The following is an 11,262-nucleotide window of genomic DNA, read 5'->3' on the forward strand; positions in this document are numbered from 1 at the left end:
GTTACTAAATTAACACAACTCTTCCACTAAAAAAACAGCTATGTATATCAGTATATATGTATGCATTTTGAAGTGATTAATATTTTAAAATTTCGTTCTCTGTGTTCTTTGACTTCGCTCGCTTCAATGTGCCAAAGGTTAATGTTTTCCATTACTATCCAAGAGAAATTGTCTCTTAGATGTATTCAACAAAAATTTGTTAAATAGGGGAGTGATTGCTCAGATTTTTTTTTCTTGAGGGGTAAATAGGGGTGTAAACGGATAGGTTTGGATTCGGATATATCTGTATCCAAATCCGAAAATTTACACCGATATTCGAATCCGAATTCCACGATGGAAATATCGGATAATATCCGATCCGAAAATTAATATTAATTAAAATTTTATTTGTTTTGAATAATTCATTTTACCACTATAAAAACTATTATAAATATATATTTATTATTTTGTTATTATAGTTTTATATTATTAGTTTATGATTTTATATAATAATAAATAAATAAATAAATTAGAGCATCTCTACGTGGTAGTATAACCTGTCAAATCCTTCATATTTGAAGAAAAAATTCGGAATTTATTGGAATTTAATCTCTAGGTGGCCTCATTCATGGTCGTGATAACCGTCTGTCACGATTCTTGTTGCAGAAATCACGGAGGTTTGGATGCGGATGTGGAGCGATTAATAAGTAATAATGTCGCAACATACTAATGTAAGCCCAAGTTTTTTTTTTTTTTTGACTTTGACCAACACCACGCGCCCAAGAAATCTTGGGCGGCGCCATTACTAATGTCGCACATTTTTTTTTTTTTACTTTTTCGATTTGGTGCGGCGATGGGAATGTCGCGTGAGTTTTTTGAACTTGGGGCGATGTAAAGATTAATGCAAGCAGTGGTCATCTCTAATGAATTTTTCGACACCGCGAATTTGCGACTACCAGAGTTGGTGAAATTTCTTCAGAGATGCGTGTGATTTTTCAAATTTGAAGAGTATGCTACCACCACCTAGAGATGCTCTTATATATAATAACTATTAATTTTTTAAATTGGATCGGATATTTTCGGATGCGGATATGGCAGTATCCGAATCCATATTTGAAACTAGTTCGGACATAAAAAATTATCCGAATCCAATATCTAAAATTTTCGGATAATTATCCGATTTTTCGAATACGAATTCAAATCAGATTCGAATATTTGGATATCTACTTGCCCTGGTAAATAACTATTTGAGGAAAAAAGAAAGAGAAAATTATTGACTCTACTTAACTTTCAAATAAAGTCAGACCAGTTCAAGCTTACACAACATTTCATTTCATTTTACATGATATTTTTGGGTGCACTCTAGCACTTAATCGATAGGTCAAACTATGAAATTTGTTTTATTTTGTTATTAAAACCATATATATAAAGAAGAAGTTTGCAAAGAGACGTACAAGCATATATATACTCACTTGGTTGGAAGAAAATTTAACAAGAAACTTCAAAATAAAACAAAAATATCGAAGAAACATATATACTTTTCAAATCAGTTTATGCAAGTGACCATCAACCAAAATATTGATAATGCATCCATTTTGCATGGTTGCTATAGCTATAAGCCTCACTATCAATAAAAGTGGAGGAGAACGAAGATAATCCTTTGGCCTGTCCTACATTAATACTTTTCTGTCTCAATAAAAATCTGACTAAAGTTTATGCAGATCTTTTTATCGTCATTTATTTAATTATCAAAAAGAAATTGAAAGAAAGACATTATACACATATTCACTCTGTAACTCGACAACAGTAAATCAAGAGTATATCAGTAATTTAATTAAAGTTAATTAGTGTATATCAATTGCAGATACTGTTATCATTTTTATTAAGGTTGTCTTATTAAGGTGATTTTGTTTGGTTGGTCATTAATCATTATTGCTTCTGTTCAAAATTTCAGCAAAATGGCTCTTAGGATTTAGGAAAGCTGGATTGAATGGATTATAATGGAACAGAACATGCATTTCATCCACATAAGGATATGTTCTTTGAGCAGTCAGCATATCCCTTTCTTCTTTTCACAATACGACTCACATGTCTCTTATGTTTCTTTACAAATCTTGAAAACGATAGTTTAGAAAATTAATTAAAATCAAGACAAGAACGAAAACGACTATGGCTGATTAAGATATGTAATAGAATAGAATGGCTAAGCAGGAATGTGAATGGATGGACCTGTTTGGATCGGATTTGTCGCGATCCGTTAACCAAAGCCAGACATAAAGTCATATATATACCCCTAATACCCGTCTGATGGTTTAAATAAGTGTTCTGTCAATTTTAGAGAAACAATTTATCCATGCACATGATATCAAATCAATATTTTTTTCTTTCTTTCGCTAAGTATGATATCAAATCAATAATTATTCTCCTAGTGAGGTTTATAACTTTCATTCTTCCATCAATTATAGGTTTAAATTTCTTTGCATAACCAAGATTGTCTTCAAGCATATTCCACGGCTACATTCCTGTTCAAAATTTTGAAGTAGGCGAAATTGTAGAAGAGTGTTCGAACACACGCCCTAGGCTCAACAAAGGGCTTGGGCTGGAGAGCACTATGCACCACAAAGGTTCTTATATCATCGGTTATTTGGGTTAAACTAAACTTCGGTAGTCACAGATCACAATCACACGTCACCAAGAATTGGGCCTACTTTATTCCATCACAAGGCACACGTCCAATATGCCCGTCTTTCCCTTCCTTCTTCTTTTCCATGCTGAAGGGTTTTGGGGGCCTAGGCGAAAGTTGAATCGGGCCTTCAACCATGGGGGGGGTGGTTAGAATATAGTGATATGAGCCTACTTTGATAAGATTTGAGAGAACCTAAATGGTACACAGAAGTACATTTCATACTTCAAAGTTCACAGTAACATGATATTGTCATTGAAATATACGCCGTGCTTCAGGCTTCACAAATATTCATAGACAGTAGGCTATAAGAGACTCAGCACAAAGCCCCAAACCTTAAAGCCCATACATTTGTCGTTGCACTACAACAGAAATAACATACAATATCATGTGCCGGGTGCTATCACATATCTATGATAACATTTCCAGAATGCTAAGGCAAGCCATGCTATTTTAGGTCCGTCGAAAAGATAGCATTCTCGAGTGCTATTACTAAATAAGCCACAACAGTTATTTAGCGTTGTTATTGAGTACTTGTATCACTTTCTGAATACCACCATAGAATCTACTGATATAATTATAACAGAGTGCAATAATAGATGAGACAAAGATAACACTCTCCAGAAGCCATCATTGAATGCATAATTAATGACGTTCTTAGCATGCTCTATTATGTACTATTAGTGATTGCAAAATATAACCAAATTCTAAATGCTATCATATGCAATGCAATATTACCATTCACACTTTTAAATCTAAATAGCCGGATTTTTTCAACCAAGCCTAATGGTGTATATGAAGGAATCATGTTAAACCTGCAAGGCTGTAACAAACCTAGATGTACACAATAACACATTCACCAAAACATTCTTATAACATTTGAACAAGTTTCACAGATTGAACGAACGATCATCTAATACATGCACATATACACGTAGATCAGACACACTACCTTAACATTTCAACATTACATATAAGTTCCTTCTCTTCACAAAAATTACAAAATGATACATGAGTACATGACCTAATGATATATAGAAAAATTCAACTACCCACCAATGCTCCAAAATTGATAAGAGACGGAATGTAGTACCATCATCATCACCTGCAAGTTTATCAAAAAACTTGTTAGTTCTCCTTTGCAATGTCAACAAGAGGACTCTCATAAACTTGATGGGAATTATGGAAAGATATCAAATCACCTTAGGCCAAAATATAACCAAAGAAAAGTGTATATGTGCAATTCAACTCTCGATTATGCCTCTTGTTTAGCCATCTTAGTGGACTAATAGTATTTGTAAGTTATGTTTTATGATTCTACATGTGAAAGAGAGAGTTTTGTGGAATATTAGAAAAAAAGGGGTAAAACGGAGCAATTCGGAGTATTAAGGATCACATGGGAAGCCCGTGGACAATAATGGAGAAGGCCAAGGAATTGAAGCTATTAAAGATGCGACTTGGACCTATTTTAAAGCCTATTTGGAAGTCCAAGGCCAAAGGATTCGTTGCTTGGACCAAAGCCCGCAAAAGAGGATATAAGGATGGAGCAGAAGAGACAAAATAGGTTTACGCGTCTGGGACGCATGGATCGAGCGTCCAGACGCATTGATCGCGTTTGAGACGCATGGATCGTGCGTCTAGACGCATGGATCGACACTTTAGCCAATTGCTTCTCAGTTTTGGAGACGAAGTTGGACTCTAAAAGAAGTCTATTTGTATTAGGAAACAAATGACGGTTTGGAATGCTTCTAGAGCTCATTGTAACCTCTATAAATAGAGGACCTAAGTGCCTCATGTAATTTGCCAATTCACTTATACTCTTGTCTCCATAACTTGAGGCAGAGAGAGATTAATAATAAAAGATCGGTTTTAACTAGCTGAGTCTTAATAAATTAGTCTTTCTAGTCTTATGTTCTTCGACTCTTCTTCTTCTCGTTCTTCGTGTTCTTCCTTCTTTATGGAAGGCTAATCTTCTCTTTCAAGGGAGGAGATGAAGACGGTGCTTAGGGTTTGTTGATTCTTTTGGTTCATGGTATTCTCCAATCAGGTTAGTTCTTTATGTTTTTAGTTATTAGTTCCATTACCCACGCCAGGGGATGAAAGTATAGATTAAGGTTTTTATTTATTGCAATCGAATATCATGCTAGTTTAGGATTTTATTTATTGCAATTGAATATTTGCTAGTGACATGCTTTTATTTATTGCAATTGAATATAATGCTAGAATAGGGTTTTATTTATTGTAATTGAATGTTATACTATTATTATCTATTTTTCTTCTAGTTGTGTATTGTTTTAGAGTAAGGAAAGTATTCCTTGTGTTTGCCTTAGATGGTGATTTATTGAATAGTTGCCCAAGCTCACATAAAAGGAAAGAAGATACTAGTAACATGAACATAGGAACAACCTTAAGTAGAGTTATTCGTTAACGATGTTTTGTTTAAGAGAGCATCGGCACTCGCTCGATTGCCTAATTGTAGTCTACTTGTAAGAACAACCATGAAGCATAATGTCACATATCAAAAGTATTGGTGGATTCTAATATCTTGAATTCCCTTTCTTATAAATTCTCAATAGTTTAGTTTAGTTTAGCATTAGAATCTAAAATCTCTACAATAATAGTTTTTAATCCCTCAAACCCCCTTTCCAGTCATGTCCTTCATATAAACATACAATTAAAAGTGGAACGATACCCTACTCATCCTTTACTCATTGAGGGATAATTAGGTTTTGATACGCTTCTATTTTGTTCAACGACCATCATCTATCTACATCATCTATATACCATCTCACACACAAAAAGAGGCGATGTCAGACACACGAACAACTCATGTATCAAACAAGTTAGGGCATTTAGTTATGAACTAATATTCAAAAACTTAAACAAACACAATCAAACCAAAGATTAAAAAATATGACTTTAATGAAGGAAGAAAATAAATTTGGGAAGATTAGAACAAAAAAAAAACTCACCCAAATTGGGGAGAACATTCTTTGAGAAGCAAAGAAGCCCCAATTGCACAAATCTTCGAAGCAGGCAAGTATCTGAGTTTTAAATTTGTTAACAGAGATAGGGTTCGAAATTTTTGTTGGAAATAGTCAATAGTGCGAAGAAAGTGTAAGAAAAAATAGTTTCCACTTTTTATGACTAATATATATGGGGGTTTTGTTTGGCGGACAGAAGCAAACAAAATTGGGGTTTTTGGAGGGAAGAGAGGGTGGGTTTCTCAATTTTTACCAAAATACTTTTAGTGGGGGCAGCGGGATTGGGAGAATATACGATAACACATTAAAAGGAACGTGGTTTTTTATGTGAAATATTGCTGTGTTTGACTTGGTATTCAGGACGTTTCCTTACTAAAATATTTTGTTTTTTGATTACTGACTTCCTCATAAGCGTGACACCTAATATTGCGCTCATTTGCCAAATGCAATAACTCAAATTCTTTCACATCCTTTAAGGAAAAACACTATCATAGAACTGCTATCGTAGGACATTATTGTTGTAGTGGTAGCTATAAAAGACTGAGCCCAAACCTTAGCAACACCTTAAAAACCCACCCATTAATCTGATACTAAAATCAAAACCAACTTCGTCAACAAGTAAAAATGGGCTGAATTTGGGGTCCTTGGCTTGCCGGGGTTCTATGCAACTGCCTATTTTGCTATATGGTAGAGCTGGCCCTGCATGGGCTGCTTAAGAGTTGTTTCTTCTTCTTGCTTTTTTGTGATATACACTACACCATAATAGGATATTTGCAACACGCACCTTTTTTGATTTGCAACGCTTATTTAGCGTTAGTAAGTTTCCAACGTTAAATAAAGCGTTGGTAATGTTGTAAAGCGTTGCTTTATTTGGGTGAATTTCCGAATTAATTGCTTCTTAAAAGCGTTTTGTTACAAACTTAAAAATTTCGCTAAAAAATTTTAAATATAGGGAAACCAAAAATATAAATATAAAACATATTTTTTTTTCTCTCTCTCTCTCTCTCTTTGCCGCATTATCTAAAGATCCCTAATTTTCGTGACTCCTCCTCAATCAAAGAAAACAAGAAATGGATTGTTGACATGCATCCTCGACCCGAAATCATAATATTCTTTAGACCACATACTTGTAGTGGTGTCAAATGGGCGGGCGGGCTGGCCCCTCAAACAATGAAGCCCTCATGCTTTGAGGGCGGGCCTCTACCCTCATTTACTTCGGGGCGATCGGGTCGGGCCAATGCTTAAATCTCGAAGTTTTACCGCCCCTCAACCCTCCGAGAGGGCTTGAAGGGCGGGCTTGAGGCCAAACGTGAGGGCCGGATACTTATGTTATACATTTGATTTTACAAAATAAATTTAAAACATTAGTTAAAAATGATAAAATCGAATGCACTTCACAATTAAACCTTCAAACTACTAAAAAACTTGTTAAAGTTGTCAGATTAGTAATTAAGATCAATTAAATTCATTTCATAAAATATTATAATGAAATTATAAGGTTGACAAACTTAATAGATAAATGTTTTTAAGTAATTTTTAGCATATTAATGTTAAAATGAAATATATTGTAAATTTTTATTAAAATATATGTAATAAATGTTGAGGGCCTAATGAGGGGCGGGCTTAAGGGAGGGCTTAAGTTTCAAAGTCTAGGCCCTTACCTCCCTCAAAGGCTTGAGGGCGGGTCGCCCAAAAGCCAAGCCACGAATGTGTGAGGGCCTCATTTTGAGGGCTTTTTGGGCCCATGGGCCGGGTCGGGGCGGGCGGGCTAAGGGTTTGAGGGCCATTTTGACACCCCTACATACTTGACATCCAACTCATTTCCTCCATATGGTATCGCGGTGTTGTTGTACAACAGATCCAAAAACATAAAAAAACCTTCCAGATCCACAAAATTCGTCCTTAGTTGGTTTTTCGTCTCAACACATCCAAACAAACAAACCCCAAAGAAGCAAAACAGAAATTAACAACAGCTACAGGTAATTGCTTATTCTTTTGTTCTTCTTTGTTTCATTTGTGAATTGGCATGATATCGTTTTTCAAAAACCCAAATTGTTTTTGTGCGTTTTTTTATTAAATTGGGTTCGAAAATTGGCGAAAATCAATATTCTTTGAACTAATGTTCTGATTTTGTTATCTAATCACAATCAATTCCGGAATGTTACCAAAGGAATTTGGAATTGCTCTTAACTATTATTTAACTATTATTATAGCTTCTATAATAATAGAAGATGAAAATCAAGGGAAAGAAGAAGTAGCAATACCATACCCAGAAGAAGAAGAACAGAAAGTTGGAATGGTAGCTTTAACTCACCTGTAAATAATGCTGACTACATATAATTAAGCTTTTGTTCTGTTTAAGGAAAATGAAAGTTTGGATGTAGTTGCAGTATGCAAGTGATGGCGGGGGGCATTCATGAAGATTTATTTGCTGGCAAAACAGTGAAACACTTTTGAATTGTTCTCCTTTGATTTGATTGAAAATGACACTATCCTCCAAAAACTATATCTACACACACACACACGTTTGTAGAATGAAGTGTGGATATCAACGACCGTATCTCACACCATAGAAACAGTTTGGACAAAATTCATGACTCTAATTAACATAGAATCAGTGAAGTTAGCTTTGCTCCCAGTTTTGGTGGAATTGTGAAAAACATTATATGAATACTGGGACCTGCATTGTGATTGATATTTGGAAGTGATTGTAAGCGTAAATCCTGTTTCCAAATTTTCAGATAATAGAAGATGATCTAGTAGCAGCTAGGCAAGAAGATCGGAGCTTAGGCAATAATGACTTCAGCAGGTCAGTTATATTTCGGCATTAGTGATTTAGTGCAGCTCTTATTACTTTTGTTACTTTGTCATCTGAGGGTCTTGGATCATTTTATTTTCAGGTGGCTGACTATGGGCGATTGGTGTCAGCCAGCTTTGGTGAGACTTGTGTTTCAGAAATAAGACTAGCTTCATTTTTTCCCCCTTCAAATAATTGATTTTATATTTTTAAGGTACTTGGAACTTTAAATGTTAAAGAACTAAAGACAACTGAATCCCAATACTAGTTGGGGTTGTTAACATTGCTTCTTTAGGCTCTTGCTTTTCCTTGGGATTGCATTTATTTATGTAGTTATGACTTGTGAGTTATGACTGCTGCTGCACAAGATACTACAGCTAGTAGTGAAAGCTACCAATGTTTAGTACAGCGTTGTAAAGCGTTAGTTTATATAACATATAGATGTCTTGTTACATAAATATATATACCATCTCATATATTATTATTATTCTGTCAACTATTTATTTATTATTCTCTAGAGTAACTAGTTTTGTTCCTAATGCGCAATATGTTTGTCACCTGGTATTTAAAAGATCAATTCTACTGCAAATTATTTCCCTATTGCCCAATGATACTGGTACAAGTGTATTTGCCCTTCAACTTCTCAACACCCACATGGACAACAGACAAGGATCTGAAATTTCACTCTTGCTTGAATTTTATATTTCACATCCAATTACTTTACTTCCTGTCTTTTCAATATCAATTAAGCTCTGTTTTTTTCTTCTGACTTATGCCCTATGTGTTTGTCACAGACTCAATTCTGTTCCCAGAAGTTCCTATTGCACTTAGATTATCTAGCCACCTTCTGCTTGGTGTGGTTAGGATATATTCTCGTAAGGTGAATTATCTTTTCCATGATTGCAGTGAGGCTTTGCTTAAGGTCAAGCAGGCCTTTCGCTCTACTGCAGTTGATCTGCCACCTGAAGAATCTACTGCACCTTATCATTCCATTACCTTACCAGAAACTTTCGATCTGGATGATTTTGAGCTCCCAGATAGTGAACATTTTCAGGGGTCTGTTCTGATATACTTTAAACTTTATTATCTACTTTGAATACCATATTTTATTTTTTACACCTTATTGTTTATTCTTGCAAATGCAGTAACTATGTTGATCATCATGTGAGTACAAGAGAGCAGATTACTCTCCAAGATACAATGGATGGTGTAGTTTACTCCACATCACAGTTTGGACTGGATGGTTGGTATTAAATTTTGCATGTAGGGCTCAATAATATGCTTTACCGTTTAGGCATTAATTATGTTTTTTTTTTGCATGGGCTTGTATGCGTTTATCCAGAGAGGTTTGGAGATGGAGATACTTCTCAAATTGGCTTAGACCTAGATGAGGTAAATTAGTTGAGCATAAGACTGCTCTTTTTTGTTTTTAATAATTTCCTACTTTGTTTATTGGTTTATCAAGAAAATTCATCTGTGATTATATCATACCCTCGTGATCATTTATATCATTGTCCTTTGCAATGTAAGTGTGCTCTTTATTGATTAAAAAAATGGTGAGGGAAAGAACGTGACAACTGTATCCCTCTCAGTTATTTACACTATGAATATCTGAGACCACCACCTAAATGTATGTTTAAGCATTGTTAGGATTTTTCTTTTTCCAAGTTCTCTTCCAACTTACTTTTCTCTTAGATCGATTAGTAACTATTTCTTTTTTCGACATGGTCACCAAGCAGAGCTATTTTTGGATAAGCACAAGGCGGACCTCCGGTTCTTTTGGATTCACAAAAAGTGAGCTTTTTCTTTCTTCAATCAGTACCATATAATCATTTGAGAAAGCTACTTTTACACACAAATAATAACTACTAAAATATGTAGTTTAACTAATATCCTACGGTGGTTTTTTATGGTCATGCTATAGTCTATTATCTTAGTGATGACAATTTTAGATTCGTTAATCGAGATTCAAAGTTTATGTAACATATAGATGTCTTGTTACATAAATATATATACCATCTTATATATATATGTTGGAGTGTTGTAAAAGCGTTGGCAATGTTGTAAAGCGTTAGTTTATATAAATAAGCGTTGGCAATGTTGTAAAAGCGTTAGTTTATTTGAGTGAATTTCGAATTAATTGCTAGGCTTTAAAAGTGTTGGAGAAGTGTTACAAATTAAAAACTTAAAAATTTATTGTAATACATTGTTATGGAGAAGGTTTCTTGTTCATTCTTGTACTAGGTTAGTATTGATTCTACTATTTTGCCTTTGCTTGATGATTGTTAGTGGACTTATATGTATCAGTATTATATCTTGCAGCTTATTCACATGATAGGAAGTTTTTGGGCATTATTTCACATGATCAAATGTTGAAGGTATATGATGCTCTATCTTTCTGATAGTATGATACATATATTTATAACTAACGTTATATCGAAATTCAGTTTTGCACTCAATTGATGTAGTTGTTTAGTACAAATTTATGCATCTGTGTAGATAGATGACGTACTTGCGGTTACTACTAGAGATTTTTTTTTTTACTTTCTATTATAAATATTAATTGCTATAGCTTTTGATCCACTACTCGTTGGATATACTTATTTCTGTAAGAGAAGTGGAAAATCAATCAGTTCAAAGAACAAAACTTGTTTGAATAGTTTAATCCTATGTTACATGGACCGCCATATTTCAAAATAATCCATTGTCGGATATGTATCCACGATGTCAAGTATTTTTTTTGGATAAATAGATTTTATTAGAATGGACTTTGCACTATTGCACTATTTTTCTTTACTTTTTAACATCCTAGCTTGGTT

General features: G+C 34.3%; 1 long non-coding RNA gene across 1 annotated transcript; it reads left to right on the plus strand.

Moving 5' to 3' along the window:
* The first annotated feature begins 7,451 nt into the window (after nucleotides 1-7,451).
* LOC147518784 (uncharacterized) lies at nucleotides 7,452-9,841 on the plus strand. The gene is made up of 6 exons (XR_015214126.1): nucleotides 7,452-7,625; nucleotides 8,388-8,455; nucleotides 8,547-8,583; nucleotides 9,238-9,499; nucleotides 9,589-9,686; nucleotides 9,786-9,841. It is a non-coding gene; the product is annotated as an uncharacterized LOC147518784 (long non-coding RNA).
* Nucleotides 9,842-11,262: the final 1,421 nt, after the last annotated feature.

Source organism: Coptis chinensis, chromosome 2 (assembly GCF_015680905.1).
Source record: "Coptis chinensis isolate HL-2020 chromosome 2, ASM1568090v1, whole genome shotgun sequence".
Classification (NCBI taxonomy): domain Eukaryota; kingdom Viridiplantae; phylum Streptophyta; class Magnoliopsida; order Ranunculales; family Ranunculaceae; genus Coptis; species Coptis chinensis.